We start from the raw sequence: 14481 nt of genomic DNA, 5'->3' as shown, positions 1-14481 counted from the left end.
TAGTCAACTTTATTGTCCTTTTCTTTTGTGGCCTCTGAGCTCATAATTTTTAAAATCTAAATGGGGTTTTTAGATTTGTAGATTAGGGAAATGCACAAAAACATTTCGGAGGACATCATCCATGTGTTTTAAAAAATTTTCCATGATATCCTTGAGAGTAAAATGGAGAAATGAAGGTTGGATGATGATATACATCAAAGTGCCTTTATAGTTTACTCAATATTGCAAACTATAAATGTACATGAAGAGCGCTGATTAATGGATCCTTATCAACCTGGATTCCCTTGGCCTTGATGAAGATAAAAGGTATAATTTGCCTATTTTCAGATAGCAGAAAGGTCAAGGTGTGATATTTAATTCCCTGGATAACACAATCAAGATTTAAGAAGATCTTGACAGGCCAAAACATTGAATTTAAAAATAAGTCAAATTTAAAAGAGATGAATCAAAGATTTGTATTTTTATACAGTTCAATTATTCAAGAATAGATGGGAAGTCCTGGGATACCAGACATTCATATAAATAACAACTTCAACAACATTTTAGTTCATAGTGAGTTAATGGTATACTAGGAAAAGCAAGAAAGTCAGTGTGGTCTTAGGTACTTTCTGGGTTACTCAGCAATATTTAATTTTAAAAAATTTAAATTCTGATAGACTTACAGAGATTTGCAAAAAGGTACAGAAATCCCCCTTTCATCTAGATTTCTTCAATGGTAACATCCTCTGTAACTACAATACAATGTTAAAATTGGAAAATTGACATTTTTACATACTACAGATCTTATCCATGACTCAGCAGTTTTTATATTCACTTATTTGTGTATGTACGTATAGTTCCAAGCAATTTTATCACATGTATAGACTCTTGTATTCTTAACAGTTTTTAACTGGTAAGCAAAGTAAGGAAAAACAGACTTATCTATAGAGAAAAATTCATATATGTATTTCAGGAGAATTAAGCCTGGAATTTAACCTAAGTGACATATCCCAGATACAAGAGGGGACATGGGGTGAACTTATACAAAGTCTTCCTAGTGTATCTTGCATTATCTCATCTAATTCCCAGGGCTATGCTTAAGCTGTAGATAGCCAAATTGTGGAATCGAAAGGAAAAGAGACTTTTAGCAATAATTTTAAAGGTACCTTGAAGGCCTGTCATGCAACAAAAGGCTATAATGTGTCATTCCAGTGGCCATTAAGAGAGATTGGAGGCAGTTACAAAGCCAACTTTAACTCAAGGAAACTTTTTCTAGTGAGGAGAGCCGTAAAACAGTGACATTTGGCTGCCATGACAGCAACAGGCAGAAATTATTCAAGCTGAGGTAGAGTGATCACATTTCAAGAGGGGGTTACAGGGGATTCTTAAACTCATTAAAGTTTGGATTAGAAGACTAAAAGATTCTAGGACTCTATATAGATGAATATCATAAAGAAGCTGGAATATTTGAGAGGATGGGTTTTTCTCTGTATTCCTGATTGGGGAAAGAAGAAGAGGGGAAGGAAAGGGAGAGAGAAGAGGCTAAGGAGGAAGAAGGAGGGGATTATCCTAGTGGTACACATGTAATAAAGAGATAACACAAATATTTTTATTTCTGGAAACTTACCCATCAACTTTGTAAAGAACAAAGATTGTATTCAGTTATGGTGCCTATTAATTATTAAGATAATGATAGCAGATATTAGATAATGAAGTGCAGTGGCTCAATCTCAGCTCACTGAAACCTCTGCCTCCGGGGTTCAAGCAATTCTCCTGCCTCAGCCTCCCGAGTAGCTGGGATTACAGGCGCCTGCCACCATGCCCAGCTAATTTTTGTATTTTTAGTAGAGACAGGGTTTCACCATGTTGGTCAAGCTGGTCTCGAACTCCTGACCTCGTGATCTGCCCACCTCAGCCTCCCAAAGTGCTGGGATTACAGGCCTGAGCCACTGTGCCCAGCTCTCTCTTTCTCTCTTTTCTAAGTTGATGATATATGTTTCACCCTAAATAAAGTACATCTTGTAAGCTGCTGATACTGTTTTGACCGATTTTTCTAATTTAACTTGAACAGACATGGGTTATTTTCTGGTGAGTTTGCATGTGTATTTATGTGACACAGGTTGGTGGTGTTATTTGCGTGTGTGTTTATGTGACACGTGTTTGTTGATGTCCAAGATCTAAGGAAACTGGGGTTATGGAGAGGGGGCTGCTGTCATTCTCTGAGGCCTGGTGTAATTAGAGCCTGTGTAAGAGTGAATGCCTGTCCAGTGGAGCTATAAAAAAGACAGCCTGCTCTAAAATCATCTTGAGGGAAAGAAAAGTTGTCAGGTGTATCAGTTTGCATTTTGTCCAATTGAATATAACAGAACACCCAAATATAAAGACTTAAGCAAATGAAGATTTATTTATTTTTCACATAACAAGAAGCTAAGAGGTAGCATTTCTCAGCTTTAGTTCAGTGGTTTATTGATGTTAAGGCTCATGTCACTTTAATTTTCCTGGTTCTTTTCTCATGGTTGCAAGATAGCTGCTACAGCTCCAGTAGCCATGTAAGCATTCCAGAAAGGTACAAGAGAGAGGAAAGAAGGGCAAAAGAGGAAGGAGAAAGAGGAAAGGTTGACATAAACTTTTACTGGGAAATACAAATGCCTTCCTAGATCCTTCTCTTGTAGACTTCCAGTCTTATTTCATTGGCCAGAATTTTCTACCCACAATTAATGGGATACAAAATGTGACTGAGACATTTGTACAATGCTTTAATAATATGAAAGGAACCAAGACAGGGGAACAGAGAGTTTTCTGTAGCTTTCAGATGGTTTAAGAACATTGATCTGTGAGGATGGACTACGAAACTCAGAGATTAGCTCAATATTTATTTATAGAGTCTGCCTTTTACACGCACATGTCTGGGATAAAATAAGGAAGGTAGGGGGATAAGGATTTTGATAATTCCACCGAAATGAAAGCTGTACAGGATATGAACTAGGTCATCAAAACTCTCCTTGTGGTATTGCTGCAGCCATTCTCCGGAAAAAAATCAATTTATATGAGCAATTTCTTTATAGTCTCTCTGTTTTTTATTGTAAACAGGGTGAGATGGTGTTCTGGGTTGTTGCATTCTGGAATCAAAGTGGCTTTCAGCAGATCCTCTCTGTACATTTGAGAGTTGTATTTTAGTAATTGAGACCAGAGCTTGACTCCTTGTGTCCATGATGCCACTAAATTAAATTAAGTATTTCAGGGAAAGAACAACGAAATCCCAAATTCTGTTATTACTATTTACTTAATATGTATGAGCCTGCAAATCTTTTAAGTGTTAATGCAAAACAGACATTGCGTTTGTAGGCTTCAAATGCTGGTTTTATAAAATGTGTTTAATAACATCACTTTGATTGTTTAAGGGGATAGGTGAGGAAGGTTTGAATTAGCTCATTTTAAAATATTGGGAACCTAAGGGACAGGAGAATTAAGGAACTTGTCCCAAGCTTCCCAAGTGAAGCTGAGATTCAAAGTGTATCTTGTCTGCTCTGGCATCTGTGGGACTTCCTCTCCATTAGGAGGAGGCCATGAACTACTGCCAAACTCCATGAAGTAAGGAGAATTAGGTGTTGCTAGGTACATGAATGAGGCTCAGATTGAAAAGATTGTTCTCTAGGCCAGAGGTCACAGTGGTTTGGTGCTGGTTCTCAGTCCCTCTGATTTAGTATACATGTATGATAAAGTGATTTAGATGAGAGTTCAGGAGATCGGTTTTGATGGCAACTGATGACTTTTGCTGTGAGTCTGGGTGCTGTCTGCCTGCGACTGCTTCCCAACACAAAGGGGACACCAGCCTCAGATATCTGTCCTTCTGGATGGGCTAGTACCCCCATAGACTCTTGGCAAGCCCTTATACAGCAGCTGCCACTGCATACCCAGCCACTTGGCATGCACCAGCCTGTCAGCCCAGTATCATCCAGGGAGGACACAGCCCCATTACCCCTCAGCTCTCCCCGCCCACCCCAGAGAGGAGACTGGACATTTTCAAGGGAGCTTTTGTTAAGGGGTGATAAAAAAAAAAGGAGAAAAGCTATAAAAAGTGAGGTGCATTGAGCTGAATGAAATATTTCTGGCCACAGATGAGCTGAGCCAGTACATCTCATTTTTCTTCATTTTCATCCTGTCTAAGGGACTGTGTTCTGAAGACTGTCCTTGGAAGTTTCCCCTTTTCTTCTCCCTTGTGGTGCCCATCCCCTCCAGCACAGAGGAGATGCAGATGTGGTGGACAAGTATGTGCCAGGGCAAGGAGTGAGCATTCACTTGCATTCAAAGGCTTTTCTTTTTGAATGGCAAAGGTTGGTTTTCCCGGGTTTTTTTTTTTTTAAACCATGACTTGTCGATGGATATTAATAGTACTAGTAAAAATAAAAATAAAATAAACAGAAAGGTTTTACTTGCATTCCTGTTTTCATGTCCAACTCTCTAGTGTCAGGTTTGATACTCTTCAAGACAAACCATTATATGTTCTATATACACATACACATGCACATCATTTCCACATCCATGTGTTTATGCATCTGATACATATACACACACATAGCTCTGTGTTTGGGCCATGGTTCTTGAGAGTGCTGGAGTAATGGATTGAGCTTATCTTTATTCATTTGTTTTCAAGCTCCCTTTCCTGCTTTAATTTAGCTGTACCTATCATGAGCCATTAAAATGGACATATTCTTGGGCTGGGCATGGTGGCTCATGCTTGTAATCCCAGCACTTTGGGAGGCTGAGGCAGGCGGATCACTTGAGATCAGGAGTTCAAGAGCAGCTTGGCCAATATGATGAAACCCCGTCTCTACTAAAAACACAAAAATTAGTTGGGTGTGGTGGAGCACACCTGTAATCTCAGCTACTCAGGAAGCAGGAGAATTGCTTCAACCCAGGAGGTGGAGGTTGCAGTGAGCCAAGATTGTGCCACTGCACTCCAGACTGGGTGACAGAGCTAGACTCCATCTCAAAAAAAAAAAAAAAAAAAAAAGACATACTCTTGGACACAGTAATTCCTTCTTCTTGGAAAATTATACCAAGGAAATCACCTAAAAGAAAGAGAAATTTATAAAATACATTGATGTCTTTTTTTAAACATACGGGATGTAGTAACTTAGAGTTTACAAGGATTTTTCACACATGTTTTCTCATTTCATCTTGAAAACAATCCTCCAGGGTAGGCGGCTTTATTGTTCTTCTCTCATAGTTCATAAATAGGAAATGGGCTTAGAAAGACAGTATGATTCTTTAAGGTTTCAGACCTAAGTGAGTGGTAGTGTTCGGAAAGTTTTGCTTAGTTTGGAAGCAGAGAAATCCAACCAGGAGATTGGGCCCTACTCAAAAAGATCCACAGCAAAGCACATGTTGCTCCAAGTTTAGTGTCTTTCTACTACACAATCACCATTCCCAGTGGAGGAACTTGTTATTAACCTATGTTGTGTCAACCTGAAGAACATCACAGAGTCTCTACATGCTATAATAACAGAGACTATGAAACAGAATGGAAAAGTGTTTATAGTATAATTTAAGTTATAACATAAGATAAAGAGGTTGTATCTATATATAAATGTGTAATGTATGTATATTTAAGACAAAAATTATAAGACAACATGGAAAAATAAAAAGCAGTTGTATTAAGGGGATTGGAACTATATTTTCATATTTTTTCTGTAATATAGATAGAATTAACAATAAATTAAAAATTCAAATAGTAATAAAAACAAACACCTGAATGGAAGCACTGGGCTAAGTTCATGCCTAATTCCATTTAATCACAACCTCATGAGGTAGATATTATTATAATTTCCACTTTGCAGATTTCCACATCCCCATGCCTTAGGATGGTTAAATAACTTCTCCAGGGTTATAAAGCTACAAGTCAAGACAGGGAGGACCTGGGTTTTTTCTCTGCTTCTTTCTATCCTAGATAGCAACAATTCTTCAATGTGTGTGCTGCAAAGGGGACCATAGATCATTAAATTGTCCAACCCATCTTTCATGTTGTGTTTACACAAACTCCCTTTGTTTTTGCTTTTGATCATGGAAGAACTTCAGTTGATTGACAGACATTAGCATTCACAGAGTATGGGATTACTTAGAATTTTTTGTGGACCATCCACCAATACTTGATAAAATGCATTGAAGAAGTAGGACTTTACAATCTTCTTTGAAAAACAAAGATCTGGAATAGCAGAGGCTGCTCTGAGGGATGATTCTGAGTGTGTTGCTAAAACCTGGTCCTCTACATGTCTAACAGCAGCACTGACCGGAATTTTAGCTCACATGGTAGGGGCATTTGACAATCTATGAGTTGCAGAAAGTGAAACTGTACCTCATATAGTAAGGAACAGTGCTAGCCCCAGGCCTTTTCTTACATCTCCAGGAAGAAAGCCAATGTTTTATTGCTCCTTGGTCTGAATTGGTAGAATAAGTGCTTCAGTTCTCTATGTCAGTTTGCCCAAGATTTAAGTCTTTTTGTTATGAAAAGTTGTCCTTGCCCTGCAGAAAGAAGCAGTGTGAGTTTCTTGGTTATAATGGGGCTGGGGTTTTTCCAGTGGTGTAAAATTCTTCCCAAGACCCGAGTGATGAACTCACTGTAGAAGTCTTCTTCTTTGCTGCAGGTTACAGCATAGCTTATCCATAGGAACAGGTTTCTCTTTGAAACAGAGGTTTACACAAGGTCTTGGAGAATGGGACACAAAGTTGTCTTTCACATGCCTCCGTGAAAGAGCTGGCTCCCAAATACTTCTCCTTCACAGGATGGGGTTTTAATCTGCAGGCTCAGGTCCCTCCATCCTTACCTTTCCTGTTTTCTCTTTCAAAGCATGGGTACCTTCCAGTGCTTTCTTGTGGGTCTTTTTGATTAATGTCCTGTTTTCTTTTGTTGGGTTTCCCTGCTTTCCAAACTAAGCAAAATAGAATCACCCCACTCTGCCTTCCCCGACTCCCTTCTTTTGTTTACTGCACTGTTTTTTAAATCTTTTTTTTTTTTCTCTGAGACAAGCGTCTCACTCTGTCACCCAGGCTGGAGTGCAGTGGAGCGATCTTGGCTCACTGCAACCTCTGCCTCCTGGGTTCAAGTGATTCTCGTGCCTCAGCCTCCAGAGTAGCTGGGATTACAGGCACATTCCACCATACCTGGCTAATTTTTGTGTTTTTTAGTAGAGATGGGCTTTGTCATGTCAACCAGCCTGGTCTGGAACTCCTGACCTCAAGTGGTCTGCCCACCTCCGCCTCCCAAAGTGCTGGGATTACAGGCATGGGCCACTGTGCCTGGCCTGTTATTTTAAATCTTGAAATGTGTTCTTATTCTGGGGCTTTTATTGTTTGTTGTGAAAATGGGCCTAGTAGTATTTCTCCTCAGTACTATGCATGACATTCCTCCTCTTCAAAGCACTTCAGAAAGATTAACTAATCAATCCTCTCAATTCCCCTTGTCCTGTGGGGACAATTCATACTTGGCCAACAATAGGAAGTAGAATGAAAATGATTCTTACTCTTTTCATAAATGGCTTCAAGCTTCAAAGTGCATTCCCATCACCAGTTAGAATACAAAATAAGCAAGAGAGGGTAAAGGAGGGATTTTGAGAGGAAATCCTTCTGCCTCCTTCACAAACTTCTTCATCAAGGAATTCAGTGCAGGTTCTTCAGGGGATAAATTATGTGGAGCCAGCTTTGTCGAGGACGTGAGTATGAGCTTGATCCTGAGACTAGTTTTCTTTCTTTTTTTTAACCTTTAAGTTCAGGGGTCGGTCCATGTGCAGGTTTGTTACGTAGGTAAACTTGTGTCATGGGGGTTTGTTATACAGATTACTTCATCACCCAGGTATTGAGCCTAGTACCCATTAGTTTTTCTAAGCCTAGTTTTCCTTCTGATTTAAAATCATGGAATGTTAGAGGAGTCAGATCTTAGAGATGCAGTAAGTCAACCCCTTGACTTTACAGATACAAAAACTAAGGTTGACAAAGGTAGATCATATCAAGGTCGCACAGGGCTAGAGCGGATTTTTCCTTGGCCTGTCCTTGCTCTGTCTGTTAGATGAGATGTCTGCTCATCTTGAAGGTCTTATGAGAATGGATTAGTTATATTGTTGGCCAGTGCTAGGCTTAGGTGTCTGCATGGGGTTCCTAAGTGAAGGGGAGGTGACTTGCTGTAGCCATTCCTGCTGGTGTGACAAAGAAAGATGGAAGAACCATTGCTGTGCAAAAATGCTCTCTTAGTACATTTGGGGAAAATGGGATATAGAATAATCATTCATCTTCAGAGAGAGTCAATGATTATTTGATTTAAAGAAATACTCCATTATGGTGTTCACTGTAGCAAATTCTGTAATTATAAGTTTTATGGCAACTCCCATTACTAAACCATTTTCATCCCTCTCCTAGCTGTCTGAAAAACTGTAAATTGGGTGGGAATTTTTGTGGCTAGACCCTATCTGGTAGAGAATGGATATCTTCTGTGAGCAGAGGGAAGGAAAGAAAATCTCATTAGCTGCCTCTGAGTTACTGTGGAATGGGAAGAAATGTAAGCATATTCCTTTCCCAGTTTGCAAAAGAGTTGAATGTTTTTCTTCTCTGTATTGGAAAATTGTTAAAAGGAGGCAGAAAGACCCAATTTTCAAAGTTGTATAGAACCACTAAGAATAGCCGAGAAAAAGGATGCTTTACTGAGTTACTTCTAAGCACACTGTGACACGACTGCTCAGGATTTCAGCATCTACCTTGCTAATGTTTAAGTTTTGTATTTTCCTCTGCTCTGTCTTAATTATTGTGTCCTTGGAATCTTGAGTTCTTGGAATTAGATAAAGCAATTGCATTCCTAGCTTGGGGAAGAGAGGCTTTGCAGGCAACCTAGGTTGTAGTCATTTCTATGGTGGTAGGACCTAGCCTTAGGGTTAAGTGGATCAAGCTGGTTTTGTACGTGGTTGATGTAATGCCACGTGCCAATGTGCCTGACAAACACATTTTGAGAACACATAGTTCTGGAATAGGATTCAAGGCACTCAAAAAAATCTGTACTCATCCTGTCTTGAAATGTAACTTTTATTTTATTTATTTATTTATTCTTTTGAGATGGAGTGTTGCTATGTCACCCAGGCTGGAGTGCAGTGGCTCAATCTCAACTCACTGCAAGCTCTGCCTCCCAGGTTCATGCCATTCTCCTGCCTCAGCCTCCCAAGTAGCTGGGACTACAGGCGCCTGCCACCATGCTCGGCTAATTTTTTGTATTTTTAGTAGAGACAGAGTTTCACCATGTTAGCCAGGATGGTCTCGATCTCCTGACCTCGTGATCCGCCCACCTCGGCCTCCCAAAGTGCTGGGATTACAAGTGTGAGCCACCGTGCCCAGCTGAAATGTAACTTTTATGACTCAATCATGAGCTGACTTTTCACCTTTACATCATTCCCTCGATTGTCTTCTCTGTGTGTTGTGTTTTTGACTCTGAGTTCCCTCACCCCATCATTCCTTGTATCCTAATTCTAGTCACCTTTCAAGGATTACCTCAGTTTCTTAGCTTCATCTACTCCCAACCTCCCTAAACTCCATCATCTTAGACTATAACTAAGTCTTCATTTTCCAAATTCAGAGAGCATTGGATTAAGACATTTGCTTAAAATGTTTTTTTTTTGCATTTCTTTTTTTTTTATTATTATTTTACTTTAAGTTCTAGGGTACATGTGCATAACGTGCAGGTTTGTTACATATGTATACTTGTGCCATGTTGGTGTGCTGCACCCATCAACTCGTCAGCACCCATCAATTCATCATTTATATCATGTATAACTCTCAATGCAATCCCTCCCCCCTCCCCCCTCCCCATGATAGGCCCCAGTGTGTGATGTTCCCCTTCCCGAGTCCAAGTGATCTCATTGTTCAGTTCCCACCTATGAGTGAGAACATGCGGTGTTTGGTTTTCTCTTCTTGTGATAGTTTGCTAAGAATGATGGTTTCCAGCTGCATCCATGTCCCTACAAAGGATGCAAACTCATCCTTTTTGATGGCTGCATAGTATTCCATGGTGTATATGTGCCACATTTTCTTATCCAGTCTGTCACAGATGGACATTTGGGTTGATTCCAAGTCTTTGCTATTGTGAATAGTGCTGCAATAAACATACGTGTGCATGTGTCTTTGTAGTAGAATAATTTATAATCCTTTGGGTATATACCCAGTAGTGGGATGGCTGGGTCATATGGTACATCTAGTTCTAGATCCTTGAGGAATTGCCATACTGTTTTCCATAATGGTTGAACTAGTTTACAATCCCACCAACAGTGTAAAAGTGTTCCTATTTCTCCACATCCTCTCCAACACCTGTTGCTTCCTGACTTTTTAATGAGTGCCATTCTAACTGGTGTGAGATGGTATCTCATTGTGGTTTTGATTTGTATTTCTCTGATATGGTTTGCAAATCATTTTGTATGCACTGCTTGTCTCCCTATCTGGAGTGTCAGTGCCTTGGGGACAGGGACTGTCTTCTTTAATGAATCTGATTTTAGTATCTAGAGGAATTCTAGGACATAGTGTTTGCTCACTCAACAATTTTGAGTTGTAATATAGTATGTATGAAAATGTCTTATTTCCCTTATAAGCTCTATAAGCTCCTTTAGTATTTCATCTTTGGTGCCTTACACTCATTTGATGCTTAGTAAATATTTGTTAAGTGAATTATTTGTGATCACCTGAGCTTTTCAGGGAGGCTATTTGTCTTCAGCTTCTACCCAAATCTCCAGATGCTTCTCGTCTCTTTTACAGACATTGATGACTCTATTTATGATGGAAGATTTTCACAGCTACCACTAATTATTTGTAGTGATTATAGGTATAGAGGATTGGATGCTGTTGTCTTTCCTCTAATGTCCAAGTCTTTGTAAAAATTATATCTATGCCAAGTGCCCATCTGTGCACTTTTTTCTTAATCTTTCCTATGTGCACGGACAAGAAAGAAAACTATAGTATTCTTGCCATGTTCTGCATGCTACTTCCTTGTGATATGATTTCCAGAGTTCTTAAACTTTGTTTGAAAATATGTGGGGATAAAAATATCGAATGAAAGTGTTACCTATATAATCTGAAATAAAAATTACCACAACCATCTCCTTGCCACCACCTCTTCTTCCCTAATGCGGCAGAGCCACAGCCGTCCAGCTATTTCCCTAATGCTGCAAAGCCACAGCCGTCCAGCTATTTCCCTAATGCTGCAAAGCCACAGCCGTCCAGCTGTCTAGTGTTTTCGGGTGGTCCTCTTGCATTCTTCCTCTTTACCCTGTGGCATCACGGAGGTGCTGCCTAAGGGCCTGAAATCCTGGCTGTTCTGTTGGCCTGGTTAATCTTTCTCAAAAATTTATTATCTTACTTTTTCACAAGTATTATTTCCTAAAGTAATAATAAATGTATTTTTTAGTTGAATTCTCCTATTGCCCTTTAACTATTCCTTCACTCATGTAATTATTAATATATAATTTACATAATTTCTCATATATACACATATATATATATAATTTTTTTTCGAGATAGAGTCTCACTCTGTTGCCCAGGCTGGGGTACAGCGGCATGATCTCATCTCACTGCAACCTCAGCCTCCCAGGTTCAAACGATTCTCCTACCTCAGCCACCAGAGTAGCTGGGACTGCAGGTGTGCGCCACCATGCAGGGCTAATTTTTGTATTTTTAGTAGACCTGGGGTTTCACCGTGCTGGCCAAGCTGGTCTCAAGCTGCTGATCTCAAGTCGGCCTCCCAAAGTGCAGGGATTACAGGTGTGAGCCACTGCGCCCGGCCCTAAATATTGGGAAGTATACAAATAGGAAAGGATTTTTTGTTTCTCTCTTTATTTAACAAACTCGTATTCAGGTTAGGGAGGTAGGCAGGGCAGAATAGGTTGAGGCAGGAGAGGGCTTCAAGAACAGGGAGGCCCATGCAGCAGAGCAGAGAGGCTGGGAGGACAGCAGGAACTTGGGAACCCAATGTACCTGCCTTGAACCCCAGCTCTAATGCTAGCAGCTGTGTACCCTTTCCATTTCAAAATTCTATTGTTTGACTTGTAGCATTCTTTATATATTGTGGCTACAAGTCCTTTGCCATATATGTAAGTTGTAAATAATTTCTCCAAGCCTGTGACTTTTCTTCTTTATCAATAGTATTTTGTGATTTTTAGTGGAAAACTAAAAAAAAAAAAAAAAAAAAAGAAAAAAAAAAGGATGTATCTTGTTCCTGCTTTCTGGAGGTTGGCCATCTAGAAGGTGGCTGGAACAGCACTGGAGTAAAGGATCTGAGAAATAACACAGAGGCAGAGGCTGCACATCAGGAGTCTGGGCTCTTGGAGAAAAGAACCGTTTGTTATAATTGGAGTAATCCGAGCGAAGCTTTAAATGAAACCCCGATGGTTGAGCAGAGGAAGAAACAGGTGGAGTGGGATTTAGGGAAGACTATTAGAGAAAGGCCAAGGAGAAAGCAGGAACAAAGACCGACGGTAAAAGTGCATGAATGGTTTAGGGAGAGGCAGCCTAGCAGGATGTCCTGTGTGTGTGTGTGGTGTGTGTGTGTGTGAGCAAAACGAAACAAAATAAATCAAAACATGAAGACATTTCTTTTTTTCTAAAGTAGAAAAGCAATACTCAATCCGCTGTTTTATTTCTTGTAGCTGAAATTATTAACGTGGGAATATCACTAGCATTTTTCCCATAAATGGATCGAAAATGTTGACGTCAATGCCAAGGAAAAAAAGTGTCTTGAAAAGGCAGCCGTGGACGTGGAGTTACCAAATCATCCGCAGTGCTCCTCGATCGGGTGGAGGAGCCAGGCTGCAGAAATGCAGTTCATCGCAGGAGTTTTCCTGAACAGAGAGAAGTCTCCACAGAATAGCAAAAAGAGCAAAAACTCGAAGTCAAGGCTCTTGAGGTCTAAATTTTCTCTGTTATCCCAGGGAAATCGTTTCATCTTTCTAGGTCTTAACATCCTCACCTGAAAAATAAAGTGCTTGGCTAAGAAAGACTTGAGGTTTTATTTGGCTCATTCTGTGGTTCGCTAGGTCAGTGTTTTTAAAGTTTCCTCGCATATCTGCTGCATTCAGGAGCCTTAGTCCCAAAGAGTCAGTATTGGGAGGTAAGGGCACTTTTCGGTAAGACTCTCATGTTCCGCGCTGGGCCCCCAAGGATTCTTCTGCAGGTAATCCATGCTGAGAAAATCTGCAGTCTTTCCGGCCTGGTCCAGTCCACACTTGTTTTGCCCTTTCCGACTCTAGACTATTGATTCCTGGAGGACAATAACCTATTTTTAACCTTCTTTTTCTGCACTGCGTCTCAGGCAGTGTCAGACTTACTTATTTTAGGAAATCTTCATTGAGACCTCCTGGATGCCAGGGATTGCGGTCACAAAGACAAAAATTTCCCTTAAGGATTACTGTCCAATTGGAAGGACATATATGCAAATGAATAAATGCCTGGAAATTTGTTGACTGATTAAGTGGACATTTAATATATATATTTCAAACCCAGAGACCTAAATATTTACTGATTTTTCCCTACTATCCCGTGAAATAACAGTTCTCCAAGATCTTTGAAGGAACATAAGTTCATGGAAGGGCAACGATCTTATCAGTCATTCTCATCCTTTTATAGGTACTTTTGTTCAGAGTTAACTGTGGCACAGATCATTACTTTACCCAGATTTTAATCCTAACAACAATATTTTTATGGAGAGGGAAACTGAGGCTCAGTGAGGCTAAGCCATCTGGCCAAGGTCACACAATAAGAGGCAGAGCTCAGAGTGGAACCCAGTGTGATGTATCAAAATCCAGTCTAATTAAGAAAATGTGGCACATATACACCATGGAATACTATGCAGCCATCAAAAAGGATGAGTTTGCATCCTTTGTAGGGACATGGATGCAGCTGGAAACCATCATTCTTAGCAAACTATCACAAGAAGAGAAAACCAAACACCGCATGTTCTCACTCATAGGTGGGAACTGAACAATGAGATCACTTGGACTCGGGAAGGGGAACATCACACACTGGGGCCTATCATGGGGAGGGGGGAGGGGGGAGGGATTGCACTGGGAGTTATACCTGATATAAATGACGAATTGATGGGTGCTGACGAGTTGATGGGTGCAGCACACCGACATGGCACAAGTATACATATGTAACAAACCTGCACGTTATGCACATGTACCCTAGAACTTAAAGTATAATAAAAAAAAAAATCCAGTCTATACATCTTTCTTCCAAAGCAGTTTTCTTGTAGTAATTACCTGTGCCTGTAACTCTTCAGCTAACCTCCAGAAAGTTAAGATGGCTGTGTCTTTTATAAGATGTAATTATTTGAGAAACGAGTGACTAAAACTTGCAAAATCTGCAGGAAAGAACTTCTAGGCTCTTTGGAGTTTTTTTGCCCTGCACCAACATCCTCTCAAAGGCAAGGAACAGCAATTATGATAAAAGAGACCAGAAAGTGAAAAGAATAAACAATGTAGCAAT

The 14481-nt window shown here is 40.1% G+C and overlaps 1 long non-coding RNA gene across 1 annotated transcript in view; it reads left to right on the top strand.

Annotated features, from left to right (window-relative positions):
- The window catches only part of LOC117063890, a 49950-nt gene extending 36958 nt beyond the window's left edge, over positions 1-12992 (top strand). The window contains exon 3 of the long non-coding RNA XR_004429149.1: positions 12645-12992. This is a non-coding gene — a long non-coding RNA (uncharacterized LOC117063890). The remainder of the gene's footprint in view (positions 1-12644) is intronic.
- Positions 12993-14481: the final 1489 nt, after the last annotated feature.

This window comes from Trachypithecus francoisi, unplaced genomic scaffold (assembly GCF_009764315.1).
Source record: "Trachypithecus francoisi isolate TF-2019V2 unplaced genomic scaffold, Tfra_2.0 Lachesis_group19, whole genome shotgun sequence".
Lineage (NCBI taxonomy): Eukaryota > Metazoa > Chordata > Mammalia > Primates > Cercopithecidae > Trachypithecus > Trachypithecus francoisi.
This window is presented reverse-complemented; position numbering and strand designations above follow the sequence as displayed.